At 44.6% G+C, this 21,136-nt stretch overlaps 1 pseudogene; it reads right to left on the reverse strand.

The window, feature by feature from the left end:
* Positions 1-21,136, reverse strand: part of LOC142436912 (ninein-like protein) — an 88,885-nt pseudogene that overhangs the window by 16,215 nt on the left and 51,534 nt on the right.

A 21,136-nucleotide genomic window follows, 5' to 3' on the forward strand; every position in this document is an offset into this window, starting at 1 on the left:
TCACATCAGTCACTTTCAGTGACCCCATGTGGCCAGTGGCTCCTGTAATGGGCAGGCAAACACAAGATATGTCTATCACTACAGAAAGCTGTATTGGGCAGTACTGGCCTAAAGTTTAGTGAAAAAAAAAAAAGTACCTTTAGTCGAAATTACTCTAAAAAGTATTTTAAACATCTAGGAAAGAGGCCTTTAGAAGCCCCAGGAAAATAACACTGAGGTGGAGTGAGGCCCAGCTGAGAGCAGTCAGCCTGGGAGAACAAGAGTAACTCAGCTCATCAGAGTCATGCAATATGGCTCGACTCACAATCATGACATGGGGTGGGAATGGGGTGGGAGCAGCCTTCCAGCCAGTTAAGGAAACTCCTGGGACCAGACATGTCCCTTTGCTGCTTCTTAGAGCCTGAAAGGGCTTGGGAATAGTGGCAATGGTCTATAAGGTGTTCTGGACAGTAGCCCGCCCTTTACCAGACAGTTCACAGGTTCAGATACTATGAAGCAAAATTCTCAGGAGGAAGCTCTGGATCATCCTAGCGGGCAGTATGTGTTATTGCAACGCCCAGGTCTGAGGCCACTGTGTGGTCATCTTTTGGGGAACAGAAAGGCAGGGTACAGAAGAGGGTACAATTCAGTTGTCCAGGATTTTCTTTACCACCCATACTTAAGCTGCCTCAATTTCCTTGCACCATGACAGAAAGGCAGACTGGCTCTGGGATCATCAACCTCCCCAGGTCACAGGACACGGGAGATGGCTTGATCCACTGTGGTCATCGTAGTGCCACTTCTAACCCGAGCCATGTTCCCAGCTAAGAATGCTTCCCAAGGAGGCTTTGCAGGTCTGGTCAGCAGGGCTCTAGCCCGCTTGGTGTCCAAGTTGGCGAGGGCCAAGATTCTCTGTGGGAGAGTGAGGTCATGATAAATAGGCATGGGCTGGCAGCAACCAGTTATCATTCCACTAAGTGAAACCTACTTGATACGCTCAGTTTTCCAAAGAAATCTTTCATTGCTTTTCTTTGTGATGACACAGCAACTCGCTGCCATGAAACCGATTCTAACTCCTATGCTCTGCAGGATGGAGCAAACTGCTGCCGAGGCTCTCAGATGGTCCCTCTTCTTGGAGGAGCAAGTCTGTTTTTCTCTCACAAAGCAGTTGGGAGGTTGGAATCACCAATCTTGTAGTTAGCAGCCTGATGCTAACCCAAAGCCCCAGCAGGGCTCCTTTCGCTTAGGACAGCTTTGAAAAGCTACCTTCGCAGATAACTGGCCTCCCTATTGCAAAGGAGCTTTTAGCCTTTTTCTCCATTTGCCCACATACTACCGCGTGCACTGGAAAATTAGAACATGACATTAAATAAGGAAGATGCTTTGCTACTTTGTTCCTTTGCTACAGAGAAGTCTGAGGCAGAAAATAAATATGAATGTGTTAAAAGTAGTCTACAAACTAAATTACTTCATAACTTAAGTTTTAATATATATATTTCTAATTTAAGTTAAAACAACTCATACAAAGCCCTATTTTTTCCTACCTTCCTCTCTGTGGCCAGAGAAAAACTACCCACTTAGCATGCACTGCAGTTGAGTCATTTCCTGAATTAAATATCTAATGTGGGTTTTTGGGAAGAACTTCAGACTGAAGGAGGACCCAGAAGAAAACAGGGCAGCAGACCTGATTTGTGGTAGTCCGTGCTGGTGTCTCAGGCGTAGCTTCTCGTCTGGCCACTGAGCTAAGGTGGCCAACTCCTTGGGGCAATGTGGGCCCCCACTCCTTATCTCCCACAGCTGCCCCTGCAGGCTGCAAAGGGCATCCTGAGACTGTGCATGGAGCGCCTCTCTAGCATGCTGACTTCACTTTTGAACATAAGCTCCATTTCCCTTTTCTCCTTCTCAAAGTTTTTCTTCATTAGTTCAATTTCCTGCTTGTAGTTTACCTGGAAAGAGAAACATTAGCCCCTGACAATATGACATGGAAACAGCAAGGTTGTCGGGCATGCCAAGGAGCTGAGGCCTGCAGAAGTCAGGGATGAAAAGGCAGCGGTAACATCCCCAAGACTCAGTGCTCAAGATGTAGGCACAGCCTTGTCTGGACCAGTTGGATAACCTCCCGTGGGAGAAGATATTGTCTGGCCGTTGGCTGGCAAGCTCCGTTTAGGTAAGTAACTTGCACCCAGGAGCTCAGAGGTCCCGGTGGAAACAGGGTGGCTGGCTCTCTGAGTCCTGAAAGTAGAAAGAACGCGGCACATGGCAACTGTGTGCGGACATTCTCTTAGTCACCATCTAAGGAGAGGCAGGAGCTAACTTCATCTGAGAAGACCTTGTCAGCCAGGGTAATCCTGGCTGAGAAACTATGCAGCATCCCACAAGAGGCAAAGCCAAGGATAAGTTATGCTAAGAATGAGGTAGGTGGTGTGAATTCCCACACAGCAGTTGGCAGGGCTGCACTCAGCATGCCAGCCCCCAGCGACTTTGGGCCAGGCACTGACAGTCATTTCTGCTTGTATTTCCCTCAAACTGTCTTCTTAGTGCCCCCGCTCACCAACCAGAGAAATCCAAGGCAGCTGCCTGGAGAAGGGTCAGCACTAAGCACGGCTCTCTGTGCACAAAAGGAAGCCCCAGGCTCCCCCTCGGGCACCCCTCACACCTACCTTCGTCTCCAGCTGGCTCTTGACGTCTTGGTAACGTTCTTTCACCTGCTCCATCATGAGTTCCGTTTCGAGGCTCACTGGAGTAGGAGCTGTAACGCATGTGAAAAAGCCTGCGAAGAAGAGGAAATCTCAGCTTAGCTCAGTGAGGACATTACAGGTTTCTTACAGCTTTCCTATTCCCAAGGGACAACAAAGCACAGATTCTACATGTGCTTTTTCAAGGGAAAGGCAGTGATGGTGGAGTCCTGCCGCACTGGCGTACAACAGCACGCATCACTGGTGATCTGCTATGTTGTATCCATGTAGAATAAAGGATCTCAAACTTATTTGGTCAGCTGTCCAATTTTCAGAAAAATAGTTACCCAGCAACCCTCTGGCAATTAACTTTTATACAATAGCCCATCCCTAATCCAGGATAGGGTGTAGGTTATTTGCTTTGGCAGCTCCCACGGATTATTCCAGTGCCCCCCAGGGGGCAGCATTGCCCACGTTAGGAAACACTCATTTAGAACCATTTCACACTTTCACCAGAACAGATTGCTCAGGAGGCTCCTGCAGCCCATCACACCCTTCAAGTTCCTACAAAGTGGCAGTGATATCGTGTGAAGGGACTTCAAAAAACCTCCAGAACACGGAAGAAAAAGATAATGGAATTGTCCATGAATGTAAGGCCCCCTTGTACTTCACTTCAAGTTTATTCCTGGTGATGCCAGGATCATAGAGGAGGTGGGGAGATGGAAGAAGTGGGGTGACCTGGTGACACATGCCTCTGGGCAGTGTGATGCCTGGGAATGAGCCTCACTGTGTATGAAGGTGGCCAGACACACCTCATGGCCTGTTTATTAGCTAAAGACTTCAAATTGGCCTCCTCCTCCTCACACAAATAATGCTGGGTTTCAGGATATGTAGGAGCTCTGGTGGCATGGTGTTTATGCATTGGACTGTGATCTGAAATGTCAGCAGTTTGAAACCACCATCAAGAGTTACAGTCTCAGAAACCCACAGGGGCAGGTCTCCCATGTCCTATAGGGTCATTATGAGTTGGCATCAACTTGATGGCAGTAAGTCTGTGTGTTGCTCGATAAACTGGTCAGATGATTGCTGAAGCCAAAATGGGTGCATAAGCAAATGTGGTTGAAAAAAGCTGATGGTGCCTGGTTATTAATAGCATATGGGGTCTTAGATGCTTTGCAGTTAAATAAGTGCCCAACTAGCAGGTAAGAAACAGCCCACAAGGAAGCACACCAGCCTGTGTGATCATGAGGTGTTGAGGAGAAATGGTATCAGAAGTTCAAAAGATAAGCAACCAAATTGATGTGAAGGGGCATGGATGTAGTAGAGACCCAGAAATCACAGCCCCTCTGGTAATTGGACAGTCACGCTCAGAAGGGACACAGGAAGGGATGATAAATCCAGGGTGTGGTATAGCGCTGATGAACTACATAATTATCCTCTAGTTCCTTAATATTCCCTCCCCTTATGATTATGGTTTTTATTTGTTTTGCCTCTTTAATCATATCAGATTTGATGTAGGTTCATCGTATATTTAATATCATTTGATACATGAAAGCTAAGATAGATAACCCTTCAGAAACAATAAATGGAGTAACGGTTCCCTGAGGGTACGGGAAGGGGGGAGGAGATAACAGGGAGCTGAGAGCACTGATGACTGAATAACCCCACTCAATGGGATCGAACAACAGAATTGTATGTGAGTGGATATATTGGATGTGCAAGATATGGAAAAAAATAAAGTAAGGTTTCCTGGGGCGGGGTATGGTGGGCAAAGGAGGGAATAAATGGGGAGCAGATATCAAGGAGTTCAAGAAAAAGAAAATGTTTTGAAACGGATTGTGGTAGCAACTGTACAACACTGTTTGATGTGATTTAACTATGGAATGTTATACTTGTAAGATGTCCCAACAAAATGATTTTAAAATACAATAATAATAATAATAATAAATAAAGCAGTCAGGCACATTCCATACGTGTGGAATGAGGAATGGTGCTTGAGAGCACTGCAAGGACTCGCTTTCCGACCTGAATCACCACTCCGCACACCAGGCACACAAGGCACATCTTTGAACTACGTGTGTTGCTAGGGCTTGGAAGAGAGCTGGTCTGAGACTCAGAATTGCATTTATGCCATGACTCAGTCTTCATTTTGCAGTGTCAAGGATGGGACGTGGCAAAGTCATCCTCTACTCTCATTGTCACCCTGAAAATGGTGACAAACTTTGACATAAGGGACAAGACAAAAACCTGAATGAGAACCTCTGGAAAGAATTACTTTGCCTTGGAAACTGAGAACTGTCAACTTGCGCAGTCACCTGGGCTGACAGGAGGTCCGTGAGGCTGGACAGTCCACATCACTAGGCTTACTGCAACCCAGCTTCTTACTATTCTCTCAGCAGCAGACAAACATCGGAAGGGTCAACTGAGCCTTGGTGCTGCTTCTAAAATGGTTTCCATCAGAGGGATGGGAGGACAGTACATAAAAAGGCCACATTGTGAAACTGCTAGGTTTCATTAGCGATGGCATGAAGCCTAGGTCTGTGATCTGGTGCCGCAGTCCCCAGTCTCGAGCAGACCCAAGACTTCAGGGCCTTGTCTCCCAGGTTTTGGGTCAGTGGTTCGTGCTGAGGGCCATAAATTCTGTGTAGTTGAGGGGACACAGTGTCCATTTCCCTGGGGATGGCTGACCTGTCTGTTGTGTGGAAGAATACGTAGGATGCCTTAAATGGATGTCACAGCACCCTTGGCATCTCTGGATGTGGTGCAGCTGGCTGTGTCAGGCTCCATCCCACATTTCCCAAATGAGTCTAATGGCCTTTGGCTGTTGACTCACAGGATTTCAAGACACCAATCTGCCATTTGCAGGTGAGCAGGTTATGTTGGGGTCCAAAGACGCTGTACCCACATTCAGAGAAAACTTAAGGTTCCCAGGTTGGCTCTTTTAGCTATAATTCATTTACATTTTATTAAATAAATAGCTTTAGAGCACTACAAAACTGGGAGGGAGGAGGATGCAAAATGCTCGACTGCCAAAGATCCACAGGTCAGTGTCCACAGATCTCCCTGGGGTGAGGGAGTGGCCTGTCAGTGTCCACAGATCTCCCTGGGGTGAGGGAGTGGCCTGTCAGTGTCCACAGATCTCCCTGGGGTGAGGGAGTGGCCAAAACTTAGCACACAAAACCACTGTGTATCAGAGCTTTGGCAGCAGGGCTGAGAGACTTGCCACGGTGTCTGCTGATGCACAGTTGGGGGCACTGATCCAAGAACCAACCCCTGGCTATACAGGACTATGACAAAACTCTAGGGCAGCTGTGTTACCTCCTTGTTCTTGTCTTTTGAAGGAGCTGAGATTAATCAAACACAGTCTACACTGTAGGTGGAATTTTTCATAAACCTCAGCACTAAGAGGATCCTGAAGCCAGAGATATCTACTTTTAAGCAGATATGCACGCCTATGCACACAGGTCCCAACTGCTTCCAGTGCTTGACCTGTGTCCTGCGCAGGCGCCGCTGGCACAGGTCTATTCTGACGAATTCTGACACTCAAGGGGACAAATCTCAAGCTCTCTCTGAATATCAGGGAGTCATTAATATGTTTTAGATATAATTTATCTCTTTTATTAAAAGAGTTTTCACATCAACCAGCTTACAGCTCAGAGGACAATCTGTATAGAGACTGGTCTGTGACCTGGGCAAAGGAAATATAGCTCCTTTATTTACTGTCACATACCCTCACTCTCTCTGTCTCTAGCCTATGCTGAAACCTCACCACCAAGTCCCTTCATCTTAATCACAACTCTGGAGGTGGCTTTGGAACATCTACGAGTGATGGACATGCCTCTGATGAGGTCATTGTGAGATCACATAACTGCTGCCATTTCATTACAGTTGATAAAGCCCCCATCCCCTTCCATAAATTCCCAGCTACAAGGAACTCAGCCGGGTGGTGCCAGTGTGTCTGGGGCAGGTGTTTGTGCCTCAATATACCCTATGATGCTTGGAAGTGGCCCATGACACAAACTACGGGTAGGTCTGAGAGATAGCCCAGTTTGCTGGAACAAGGACTCCACCCTTTCCCCAAGAAGATCCTCTACCTTCGGAGCAATCTGCTGGGGGCAGGCATCCATCTGGCCGGAAACTAGATGGGCTACTCTGTGTCTTGTGCATCCATGTCTGTAGGCCTTCCAGCGCAGCCTGCAACTCATCATTGCGGTCCTGCAGGTCCTATAAGCAGAGTAGAGATGGCCCTGCAATCCCCATGCTACACAGCAAGGCCCAAGGAGCAATGCAGCACCGCAGGGTCTGCAGGATGCCCAGTGGAAAGGAAATTCAATTCCTGACAGCAAACATGTAACATTCAAACTATAAGTTTCCAACTATGCAGTGAGTTAAACATGACAGGGATAATTCAGCTTTCTTAAATCCTACATCGCCTTCTATCACTAGAATCATAGCAGGGGCTAAATTTTTTTTTAAAGTGAAGTGAATGTGGAGGAGAAATGCAGATCACCAACACCTGACTCAACAGGAATGTGTGCAAGTCCACCACAGTGATGGGGTATGGCCAAGAAAAGCAACTCACTGGTGTCCTTTCTCCAGAGGGTTCTGCAGCTTTGACTGTCAAGGCGTTGCCATCATCTTAAAACAAAATGCCACCCAGCAGAGCAGAAAGGCCACATGGATGGCTGAGGCCCAATGAGGCACATAGAGTGGGGGCTGCAGGACAGACAGGCAATGCTGGGAGGCTGCCCTGAATCTGCACCTGGCTGCAGTGGTCTGTCTGCACAGGAGTTGAGGAAATGCACTGTAAAAAGCACACTTGGTTGCCAGGGTTTAGAGGCGAATCTCCCAAGACACAGCTCTCACTTGTAGATTTAAGGGTAAGAAGGCAAGAAGCGCCTGTCTGTGGGACTATCGTGGTGTGAAGTCTCTTGGCATGGCTCTTCTGTATAGGTCTTTGTGATTCCCATTGATGATTAGGTGGGACTTTGCAAATAGGGCATGTCTAACACAAAACAGAGTGGACTGGTTCATTTTCGTTGCCACTTCCCTGGCCATAGGGATGTGTTATCTTAGAACAGGAACAGAGAGGAATCCCATGAACTTAAGGGACAAAGAACTACCAGTGGAGAACAAATGAGATCTCTGTCTAAAGACAAGAGGAACCAGAGGCTGTGAAACAGAAATTACTGGACAGACTGAAAGAACAAGGCAAAGTCAGAGGCTGAGGCAAGGAGACACGGGACAGAATTGAAGAGCAACACAGAGACTAAGGACTAGAGAAAGACTTGATTGAGGCGAGATGATACTGTGGACCAATGACTGTATCCTTAGTGTTTTCTGATCTTGGCTTGTAGTAACCCATTAAGTTCTCTAAAAAGCTCCCTTAATTGTGAGTATTGCCTGTGAGCTCTGTGCGACCAGTGCAATGGATTATAGAACACAGCACAAAAGTAGAATGCTGTGGAAGAAACAGTTACTATCAGAAAAGGGTAAAGAATGATGGAGGGTGGAGGCATGCCTGATCTCTATTTTGTGGCAATCGGCCTTGATTGATGGAGCTACGTAGGATTCTTCTCCTTGATGTAGCCAGAGGTCAGCTATGCACTCCATGCGGTTTACTCAGGGACCCTAGATCCCTTCGTGAAGGAATGTGAGGTGTGTGGTCACTTTCCCTTTTGTGCACCTGGGGATGGGGGACTTGGGACTCTTCAGACCTAATGAATACGGCAGCAGTGCTCCCAGGGACTATAGGAGTATGATTCTACCTGGTTTCTCCTTTAGGAAACGTACTCTGGAGGGACACTAGACATTGAACTGTGAAGAAGCCCAAACTGGCCCATCAGGCAGCCACATGGTAAGCGAGCTTTCAGACATTTCTGGTCTAGCCAGTAAGGTGTGTAGCTGAGGCCCCGGCATCATAGGGCAGAGAAGAAACATGTTTGTTATGCTATGTCTGAGTTCCTTCCCACAAAATATAAAATCTATGAGCATATTTAATTGCTATTTTAGGCCATTAAGTGTTGGCGATAATTTCTTATGGAGCCATAGTAACTGGAATAACATGTATGAGTGAGCCACAAATAGCTCATGGAAATAGGATTAAAAGGTAAAGGAATTTTCCATGAATTTTTGAAGCCCTTTTTCTGTAATTTACAAAGGTAAATTACAGTCTCTTGAGGGGAAAAGTATATTAATTTTAAGTGGGAGAGAAAAAAAAGTTCTCACAAAAATCTGTTAAGAAATGGATGGTAGAGACTTCCAGGAAGATGGCGACTGAGTAACACATAGCAGAGGAACTCCACAGAAATCTGTGCAGGAGAGTCACTAAGAGGGAAATTCCACACCACCAGGTCGCAGAAGGAGCATCAGAAAGATAAGTAGGCAGAGATCCAATAGGTTTTAAGGAGCTGGGTCTTTTGGCTTACCACAATGGAGGCCAGCTAGGGTTTGACCTTAGCCTAAGGTGACCAGACGTACCGCTTTTTAAACATTTTTTCTCGTGTCTATGGTGTTTTTAAAAAGTCCCAATTTTTGGAAAGAATGCACAACAAGTGAGGGTATATACGGTTTTCGGCTGCCATGTGGCAATTTCACCAGGATATGAGTTTTATCAGTGGTGTCCCGCTATACCAATGTTAAAATCTGGTCACCTTACCTTGGCCCGGCCACTGTCTTGGCTGGAGCCAGGATCATTTGTAGGCAACACAGGGGCTTTATCTCAACACAGCCACAGTTTGACACCATCTCAGGGCAGGGATTAAACCCCTCCAGCCCCATGGTCAAGGATCAGGTTCATTTATATTGATGCTTCAGTTTCCCTCTCTTCTCTCTATTCCCCCCTATCCCCCTGTCTCAGTGGGCTGTTTTTTTTTTCCTTCTCTTTTTTCTCTTCCCCTTTCTCTCACACAGCACTGCCAACATCCTGACCACTACCCTTAGCCTAGGGCATTAATGCCTGCACTCAACCCTGCTGGGCGAGCTCCTCCCTCTGCAGCATAACCGGAAGCTGGGAAAGCCCACCCACACTCCAACAGGGGATATCCTGCCCAACTTCTTCCCTGGAAAAGCCCACCTGCCGGTCCTCTGTAGTGCTTAAGACATGGCTGGAGAAATTCGGCACCCCTTCTTTGGGGGAAATCCTGCCTGTGTGCCTTGGGGAGCTCCTATCCATCCTCTGTGGGCCCACGTTACTGAGGGAGCTTCCTCCCGCCTGCTGTAGTGCCTCACAGACTAAGAAAGCTTATCAAACACTCACCAGCTTTCCACGGAGCAGTGGGAAACTCTGCCTAACCTACGCAGTGATCTACCTGATCAGGGAAATTCCGCCCACCATTCACGGTGCTCTATACCAAAGCAGGCAACCAACCAGATTTCTGTGACACTCCTGTTGCAGCGGGCAACTTTGCATGCCACCTGTGACAACACAAGCCGTCATGGGCCACACCATCATGGATTCTTGTGAGATCACCCAGTAAAGCACCATCCTCGTGGATCCACAACAACCCAACCAGCATCTCCGGAGAGGCCCATCCAACTTGTTGACTAGGGAAAGAGTGAAGCCACAGGAGGACAAAGTGGTTGGCTAATTCCATAGTGAAATTAGCTGTAGCAGTTCGAAGAAGCTTTCCTACGAGTCTCCCAGAGAGAGCCAGTGCTCTTTGACTCCCTGAAAAATGGCACCTGGCTCCTCTAAAACAAACAGCAATCAGGCCCAATGACCTCAACAAAAAAACATGAGAAACAAACTTCAATGGCAGAGATGTCCTGAACCGAACGACATGCATAGAAGAAGCAGATATTTATCTGCCACATAAAGAATTTTTCAGAATACTTCTTGCAGTAATACAGGATATGAGAAAAACAATACAGAAAAAAGATGAAATGAAAGAGGAGATTAAGTCCATACACCAAAGGGAAATACAAGAGATCAGGGAAGAGATAACAAAAACTAGTAGCAGACACACAGACCTCGAGAATCGACTGGAGGAGGCAGATAATTGCACCAGTGACCTAGAGGACAGCCAAGGAGACTTTAAATGCGAACAAAAATCTAATAAGATCATTAGTGAAGCTGAAGAGAACCTAAAAGCTAGGTCTGATGCTATGAAGTGGAACAACATTAGAATTATTGGATTACCAGAGGAAGACACCACAAAGAAGTCAACTGCAACAGAGAGGAAATTCTTGGAGGAAAACTTCCCGAGCTTAATGAATGAAAACCTGGCAACCATTCAGGAGGCTGAAAGAACACCAGTCAGATTGAAACCCAAGAAGAAATCAAGGCACATCATACTTACTATCCAACTTTGAGGAAAAGGAGAAAATCATGAGAAGAGCTAGGGAAAAACAAGCAATCACATAGTTTCCCAAATAAGAATATGCTCAGACCTATCATGTTTCCCCAAAAGTCAGACATCCCCCCAAAATAAGACCTACTTACAGTTTTGCCTCGGGCTGAAATATAAGGCATCTCCCAAAAATAAGACCTCCCCAAAAATCAGCACCCCCGAAGCTACCGTAACTCTGGACTCTGGATCATAGTGGTGGGCACCACCACGCAGCTCACTATTGGCTGCAGCGCAGTCAGAGCAGACAGGTAGTACGAGGTCTCTTTTAATAAAACAATAAACGTGTACCACATTCTTCTCCATGGAAAAATAAGATATCCCCTGAAAATAAGACCTAGTGCATCTTTGGGAGCAAAAATTAATATAAGACACTGTCTTATTTTCGGGGAAACAGGGTATCAGAGAACAATATGAAGAAGAGAAGAGAGTTGTTGAGTAACATTGCAAAAATTGAAGGAAAATAATGCAAACCCAAGAATACTCTACACAGCCAAATTATTGATCAAGATAGATGAAGCAGTAATTGTCTTTTAGAGAAGGAAAAACTCAAAGAATACATTAGAAGAAACCCAGCCTGGATCCTTGTCGATCCAGTATAGGCAGAAGAACAGCACTCACCAAGCATAAGTAAGAGACTGCCACAGAGAACAACCTCACCCAGAGGGAAACAAAGAGAAAACAGCCCCCAAGATAGCATTGGATTAAGGGTGAAAAGAAGTCAAGAATGAAACACACACACACACACTACATTAAAAAGAAAGGGAGGTGGGAAAACACCCAACACAAAAGGTGTAAGATGACATCACAGAGTCCACGGATGGAAATAATACCCCTGAATATCTATGAACTAAACTCAGGCATTAAAAGACTGAGGCTAGCAGACTAGTTTAGACTAGTTTAGAAATACAACTAATCAATCTGCTGCCAACAGGAGACACATGTCAAGACTACAAACAAAACTAGGCTGAGAATCAAATGCTGGAGAAAAACATACCAAAGAAACAGCAATTAAAAAAAACCAAGGGTTGCAATCGTAATCTTGGATAAAACTGACCTCAAAGTGCAAACCATAAAAAGAGATGTGGAACACTATATATTGCTCAAGGGAACAGTAGGCAAAGAACCACTAAGCATTGTAAACATATTCCCCAAATGACAGACCTGCTGAATACGTCAAACAAATGCTTCAAAATATGAAAAAGGAAGTCACAGCCTCAACAATTATAGTAGGTGACTTCAATACACCACTCTCTGAGAAAGAAATATCACAGGGAAAGAAACTCAACAAGGAGGCCAGAGATCTAAACACTACAATTAGTCAATTTGACCTGATATATATTTACAGAACTTTTCATGAAAATACAAAATATTTCACATTCTTTTCAAGCCCACATAGCACATATTCGAAGATAGACGACATGCTGGGGCATAAGTCAAATCTGCATAAATTTAAGCACATTGATATCATATAGACTTCTCTCACTGACCACTGTGCCATAAGGCTGGAAATCAGCAAAAGGAAGATGAATAAAACAAGGCAAACAATTGGAGGATGAATAACTCTCTACTGAAAAAGGAGTGTGTACTGGCTCAGATCATAGATGAAATTAGGAAATTTCTAGAAACCAATGAGAATGAGAATAAGACGTACCAAAGCTTATGGGACACAGCAAAGGCAGTTATCAGAGGAAGTTTCATAGCAATACATGCACACCTGAGAAAGGAAGAAAGCCATATGATTGATATGCTGGCACAAAATTTACAGCAACTAGGGCTGAGTCAACAGCACAATCGTGCTAATAGCAAAAGAAAAGAAATAATAAAAATCAGGGCTGAGATTTAGGAGAGGGAAAATAAGAAAACTATGGAAAAAATTAATGCTGCTAAAAGTTGGTTCTTTGAAAAGATAAACAGAATCAACATATCGTGGGTAAACCTAACCAAAGAAAGACGGGAACAAATTTCAATAGCAAGAATGAGGGATGAAAGAGGGGACATTACAACAGACTCTAATGAATTCAAAATGACAATTAAAGAGTATTACGAAGGACTGTATTCCAATGAATTCAACAACTTGGAAGACATGGTCAAATTTTGAAAAACAATCCCTCCCTCGAATTTCCCAGAGGAACATCAAGAATGTCAATAGACCCATAGCAATAGAAGAAATAGACAAGGATATCAAGGGATTACCAACCCCAAATTCCCTGGGCCAGATGGCTTCACAGGACAATTCTACCAAGCATTTAGGGAAGAAATGACACCAATCCTACACAAAATCTTCCAGAACATAGAAAAGACGGCAACCTCTTGAAGCAAGTATAAATATGATACCCAAACAGGGCAGGAATCCTACAAGAATTGAGAACTACAGACCAATATTCTTAATGAACACAGATGCAAAAATTGTTAACAAAATACTTGCCAATAGAATACAAATGTATATAAAACGAATACCATATATACTTGAATATAAGCCGACCTGAGTATAAGCCTAGGTACCTAGTTTTTACCTGGGAAACTAGAAAAACTGATGACTTGAGTATAAGCCTAGGGTGGGAAATGCAGGATGTGAATTAACACAGAGACCAGAGGGGAGAGACGGAGCGCAGCCACGGACACATCCTGACCAGTTCAGCTGCCAGCGTAAGTGAATCACTATGGGTGCTTCTGCAAATTGGAGCCTTCCACGTCATAGGATGGCTCTGATTGGTTAGATGTGAGTAACAAACATTCAAAGCCCTGCAGTATCAGTGGGGCTTTGAATGAACAGCGGAGGAACGACAATCACCTGTGAGATATTACACCTCGTATAAGTTAAACCCCAGTTTTTCAGCACATTTTTTGTGCTGAAAAATTCAGCTTATACACGAGTATATATGGTAATTCACCATGACCAAGCAAGATTCATACCAGGGATAGTTCAACATACGAAAGACCATTAGTATCATGTGCCACATTGACATGAAAAACTCTAAGAACCACATGATAATATTGATAGATGTGGAAAAAGCATTCGACAACATCCAACACCAATTCCTTTTTAAGACACGTCAGGAGATAGGAATGGAAGGACAATTCCTCAAGACCATACAAGCTATATATGAAGAACCAACAGCCAACATGGTAGTCAATGCAGAAAAGAGGAACACAATTCCACAGAAAAAGGGTCCAGACAAGGATGCCCCTTGTCCCCACTCTTATTTAACATCGTACTGGAGGTTTTAGCTCGCAGCATAAGGCAAAGGAGAGACATCAAAGGTATTCGTCTGGGGAAGGAAGAGGTAAAACTATCGTTATATGTAGATGACATGATTTTATAAATGGAAAATCCCAAAAGATCCAAAAGGGGCAGAGTGGCAGGATACAAGATCAACAAACAGAAGTCCACTGGACTGCTATACATATCAGCTAAAATAACAGAAGAGGAGGTCAAAAAGGTGGTACCCATCACAATAGCCAAGCACAAATTAAAATATCTAGGGAAATAGCAGACTAAAAGAACAAAAGATTTATATGAGGAAAACTATGGAACACTATTACAAGAAACCAAGAGTGATTCAACAAATGGGAGAATATCCCATTTTTGTCGATCAGAAGACTCAATATAGTAAAGATGTCAGTTCTCTCCTAGGCACTATATAACTTTAATGCAATCCTGAGAGAATTACCCTCATCTTTCTTGAAAGAAATGGAAAAACTGATTACCAAATTCATATGGAGAGGGAAGAAGCCCAGAATTAGCAGAGACTCCCTAAGAAGGACACAGTGGGAGGGCTTGCTTTACCTGACTTTAGCACATATTATAATGCCATCATGGTCAAAACTGGGAGGTATTGGTATAATGACAGATACTTAGACTACTGGAAAAGAACTGAAAACCCAGAAATAAAATCATCAGCATACAGACAACTCACTTTTGATAAAGCCCCCAAAATATCAAAAGCAGGTACCCTCTTTAACAAGCGGTGTTGGAAAAAATGGATATCTACCTGCAGAAAAATGAAGCATGACCCTTATCTGACTCCATGCACAAGAATAAACTCAAGGTAAATCACAGACCTTGAGGTAAAACTGCAAACTATTAGGTCCATCAATAAGGGAACTGGGACCAATCTGAGAATTTTGGCACTGGGAATACATGGGATAGCAGAAACAGGGAAGGACACAAATGCACATGAGTCACAAATTGACATGTGGGATACACTGAAGATAAAACATCTGTGTACATCAAAATAATTCACCAAGAGAGTAATAAGAGAGCCCACGGACTGGGAAAACATCTTTAGCCTGACACATCAGACAAAGGCCTTATTACTAAAATCTACAATACTCTGCTAGTTTCCAAAGAGAAAAAAACTAATTGCCCACCGAGGAGGTGGGCAAAGGACCTGAACAGCAGTTCCACAAGGGTACAAATCCGAATGCAAGGAGTTGGAAACAACCCAAATTTCCACCAACAAATGATTGGATTAAAAAACAGTGGTATATACATACAATGGAGTACTACACATCACTAAAAAGCAGTGATGACAAATACTAAGAGGACGCCTGGCCCTCCCACCAGAAGAACTTATTTCAAAAGACGGCATTGAATCTGCAGCTCCAGGAGAGGGACATATCTGATGGGAGCACATGGGTGATGATGAAGGGGGAGGAGGAGAAAGTGGAGCACATCCTGGCCCACCAGGTCTTGAGGACGATTATCCCGATTAGAGCAGCCAGTCCACAGAGAGGACCACATGGCCAGCCCCACTATGAGACATGACGCCCCTCACTGACCCATAGCTCTACCGGGGACAACACTGGAGACACAGTGTGGGAACTACGCCTGATCTGATCCCGCCACACCGAGGCAAAACACTAAGGGGGTGCAACAGAATAGCAAGGGAATGGAACGGCGAGGTCCTCAGGGAATGATGAAGGTGGACTTTGGGGCTAGGGTGTGGTACCCCAATTGATTGAACTGGAAAACACTCCTAAAGGCCAACACACAATCCTTGAACTAACTACAAACTTTTCTTTCTTGTGCTTTTTTTTGTCATTGATTTATTGTTGTTGGTTGGTTGTATATTGTTCCTTGGTATTTTTATGTCTTGTTTTTGTGCATGTTATTATCTCCGCTGGTCTTTCTAAATAAGATAGGCTGGATGAACAATCTGGAGGATAAAACAACAGGCCCGACAGTTCAGGAGGGACATAGGAGAGGTGGGGGAAAAGGTAGTGGTGTTAACAAACCCAGGGACAAGGGAACAAGTGATCTAAATCAGTGGTGAGGAGGGGCTGGGAGGCCTGGTAGGGCATGATCAAGGGTAATGTAACAAAGAGGATTTGCTGAAACCCTGGTCGGGACTGAGCATGATAGTGGGACAGAAGGAAAGTCAAGGGAAATAGAGGAAAGAGCTAGGAGACAAAGGGCATTTATAGAGGTTTAGATAAAGACATGTATATATGCAAATATATTTATATATGAGGATGGGTAAATAGATCTATGTGCATATATTTATACGTTTAGTATTAAGGTAGCAGAAGGACATTGGGCCTCCACTCAAGTACTTCCTTAATGCAAGAATACTTTCTTCTATTAAATTGACATTCTGTGATGCTGACCTTTTCAACGCAACTGCTGAAGACAAAGCGGGTGCATAAGCAAATGTGGTGAATAAAGCTGATGGTGCCCGGCTATCAAAAGATATAACGTCTGGGGTCTTAAAGGATTGAAGATAAACAAGTGGTCATCTAGCTCTGAAGCAACAAAGCCCACATGGAAGACGCACACCAGCTTGTGTGATCACAAGGTGCCAAAGGGATCAGTTATCAGGCATCAAAGAACAAAAAATCATAACATTTTGTGCTTGCCTCCATGATATGATCGCTGAAGACAAATGGGTGCATAAGCAAATGTGGCAAAGAAAGCTGATGGTGCCCGGATATCAAAAGGTATAGCATCTGGTGTCTTAAACGCAAACAAGCAGCCACTTAGCTCAGAAGCAACAAAGCCCACATGGAAGAACCACACCATCCTGTGCGATCACAAGGTGTTGAAGGGATCAGGTATCAGGCATCATCAGAACAAAAAATCTTACCATAGTGAATGAGGTGGGGGGCGGGGTGCAGATTGGAGATCCAAAACCCATTTGTCAGTCACCGGAATCCCCTTGCAGAGGGGTGTAGGGGAGGAGGCGAGCCAGTCAAGGTGTGATGTAGCAACAATGAAAAATACAACTTTCCTCTAGTTCTTAAATGCTTCATCCTCCTGCACTATCATGATCTGATTTCTACCTTGCAAGTCTGGCTAGACCAGAGGATGTACACTGGTGCAGATAGGAACCAGAAACATAGGGAATCCAGGGTGGATGATCTCTTCAGGTCCAGTGGTGAGAGTGGCACTACTAGAAGCGTAGAGGGAGAGTAGGTTGGAAGGGAGGAATCGATTTCAATGATCTGCATTTGACCTTGTTACTAGGGGGTGGACAACAGAAAAGTGGGTGAAGGGAGATGTCGGACAAGGCAAGATATGACAAAATAATAATTTATAAATTATCCAGGGTTCATGAGGGAGGGGGAAGCGGGGATGGAGGGGACAAAATGAGGACCTGATGCCAAGGGCTTAAGTGGAGAGGAAATGTTTTGAGAATGATGAGGGCAATGAATGTACAAATGTGCTCTACACAACTGATGTATGTATGAATTGTGATAAGAGTTGTGTGAACTCCTAATAAAACAATTAGGCCTCCACTTACTCAATGCAAGAACACTTTGTTCTATTAAATTGGCATTCCAGGATGCATACATTCCCGACATGATTGCTGAAGAAAAATGTGTGCATAAGCAAATGTGGTGAAGAAGGCTGATGGTACGTGGCTATCAAAGCGTCTGGGATCTTAAAGCGTTGAAGATAAACAAGCGGCCATCTAGCTGAGAAGCATCAAAGCCAACATGGAAGAAGCACACAGCCTGTCTGACCACAAGGTGCAGAAGGGACTGGTTATCAGACATGAAAGAACTAAAAATCATATCAATGGGTGCCCACCTCCCTGATACGATCAATGAAGACAAACGTGTGTGTAAGCAAATGTAGTGAAGAAAAGTGATGGTGCCCAGCTATCAAAAGATATAGCGTCTGTGTTCTTAAAGGTTCTAAGATAAACAAGTGGCCATCTAGCTCAAAAGCAATAAAGCCCACATGGAAGAAACACACCAGCCTGTGTGACCACGAGCTGTCGAAGGGATCAGGTTTCAAGCATCAAGGAACAAAAGATCATATCATTGAAAATGTGGGTGAGTGCAGAGTGGAGACTCAAAGCCCATTGGTAGCCAATCGGACACCCCTTAGTGAAGGGTTGTGGGGAAGAGATGAACCAGTCAGAGTGCAGGGTAGCAGCGATGAAACATATAACTTTCCTCTAGTTCTTAAATACTTCCTCTCCTCCACTATCATGATCCCAATTCTACCTTACAAATCTGGCTAGACCAGAGGATGTACATTGGTACAGATAGCAACTGGAAACACAGGGAATCCAGGACAGATGACTCATTCAGGACCAGTGGTGAGAGTGGCGATGCCTGGAGGATGGAGAGAATGTGGGGTGGATAGGGGGAACTGATTACAAGAATCTACATATAGTCTCCTCCCTGGGGGAGGGACAGTTGAGAAGAAGGCGGTGGGAGACATCGGACAGTGTAGTATATGACAAAATAATCATAATTTATTAATGATGAAGGGTTCATGAGGTAGGGGACAGTGGGGAGGGAGGGGGAAAATAAGCAGCAGATATTAAGGGCTCAAATAGAAGGCAAATGTTTTGAGGATGATGATGGCAACAAATGTACATATGTTCTTGACACAATGGATCAAGAACATATTGTGATAAGAATTCTATGAGCCCCCAATAAAATGATTAAAAAAATAAGAAAAAAAGTAGTGATGAATGCATGAAGCACATTGGAAAGAATTGGAGGAAATTATACTAAGCGAAGTAAGCCAAGCAGAAAATGAGAAGTACTATATGAGTCTGATGAGGAAAGCTTAAAAAAAAAAAAGTGCAAAACGGGCTTAGGGAAAAAACTATTGTATATAAACATTCCTGGGTTCAGGTTCAGGGAGTATGGCAGGGACCAGACCAAATCCAGGAATACATATGGTAGACAACTAAAAAGGAAGGGGAAAGAGAGAAAAAACAAAAACAAATGAGTAGTTGGGGAACAGGGCACTAACTCCCCCAAGGGGAGTGTATTATTCATATCTTCTCAGGGAAAGAGGGACCAGACTACAAAGCGGTGCTCTAAGATGTGAATGCAACATACTGGCATGAAGCAGGGAACCAGTAGAGGGGTCTGAGAGACAGGCCCCAATCCCAACTATGTGGACAACCACCCCTGCCCCCTGAAGAATTTACCTTAGGGGCAGCACTGAAGCTACAGCTCAGGGAGAGGGACATGTCTGATCAGAGCACACAGGAGCAAATGAGGGGGGAGGAAGAGAGAGTGGAGCACATCCTGGCCCACCAAGACTTGAAGATGATATCCCTGCTCAGAGCAGCCAATAGCTAGAGAGGGCCATATGGTCAACCCCACTATGAGACATGACATCCCTCACTGGCCCATAGCCCTATAGGGGACAACACTGGATACACAGTGAGGGAATTATGCCTGATCAGACCCCACCACACCGAGGCAAAACACTAAAGGCGTGCAACAGAACAGCAAGGGGAGCAGAGCAAGGACGTCTCGAGGGAATACCAAAAATAGACTTTGGGGCCATGGTGTGGCACTCCATCAGACTCCACCAGAAAACACTCCTAAATGTCAATAGACCTTGAACTATTTTCTTTTTTGTTGCTTTGTTTTGCTCTGTCTTGGTTTGTGCATAGTATTATCTCTGCAGGTCTGTCTAGATAAAAGAGTCTGGATAAACAATCTGGAGGAGAAAACAACAGGACCGAAGGTTCCAGGGGACATAGTAGAGGGAGAGGTGGGGGAAAGGAAGTGGTGTTAATAAATCCCAGGGACAATGGAATAACAAGTGATCCAAAATCAGTGATGAGGAGGGTGTAAAAGGCCTGGTAGGGCTCGTTCAAGGGTAATGTAACTGAGAGGAATTACTGAAACCCAAATGAAGGCTGAGCATGATAGTGGGACAAGATAAAAGTAAAAGGAAATAGAGGAAAGAACTAGAAGGCAAAGGACATTTATAGAGGTCTAAATACAGGCATGTACATATGCAAACATATTTATATATGACAATGGGGAAATAATCGATCTATGTGCATATATTTATAGTATTAACGTAGCAGATGGACATTGGGCCTCTACTCAAGTACTCCCTCAATGCAAGAACACTTGTTCTATTAAACTGGCATTCCATAAGGCTCACCTTCCCAACACGATCGCTGAAGACAGCACAGGTGCGTAAGCAAATGTGGTGAAGAAAGCTGGTAGTGCCTGGCTATCAAAAGATATAGCACCTAGGGTCTTAATGGCTTAAAAATAAAGAGGCCATTTAGCTGAGAAGCAATAAATCCCACATGGAAGAAGCACACTACCCTGTGTGATCATGAGATGTTGATGGGTTCAGGTATCAGGCATCAAAGAACAAAAATATTATTATCACTGTGAATGAGGGGCAGTGCAGAGTGGGGATCCAAAGCCCATCTGTAGGCAAGTGGCGATCCCCTCACAGAAGGGTCGCAGGGAGGAGATGAGCAAGTCAAGGTGCTGTGTAGCAATGATGAAACATACAACTTTACTCTAGTTTCAATGCTTCCTCCTCCCCACTATCATCATCCCAATTCTACCTTACAAATCCAGCTAGACCAAAGGATGTATACTGGTACACACAGGAACTGGAAACAGAGGCAATCCAGGACAGATGACCCTCTCAGGACCAGTGGTGAGAGCGGCGAAACAGGGAGGGTGGAGGGACGGAGGGGTAGAAAGCAGGAACTGATCACAAGGATCTACATATAACCACCCCCTGGGGGACAGACAACAGAAATGTGGGTGAAGGAAGATGCTGGACAGTGTAAGACATGGCAAAATAATAATAATTTATAAATTTATCAAGGATTCATGAGGGAGAAGGGTTAGGAGGGAGGGGAAAAAGGAGGAGCTGATACCAAGGGCTCAAGC

Source organism: Tenrec ecaudatus, unplaced genomic scaffold (genome assembly GCF_050624435.1).
Source record: "Tenrec ecaudatus isolate mTenEca1 unplaced genomic scaffold, mTenEca1.hap1 Scaffold_85, whole genome shotgun sequence".
In the NCBI taxonomy this organism is placed as follows: Eukaryota; Metazoa; Chordata; class Mammalia; order Afrosoricida; family Tenrecidae; genus Tenrec; species Tenrec ecaudatus.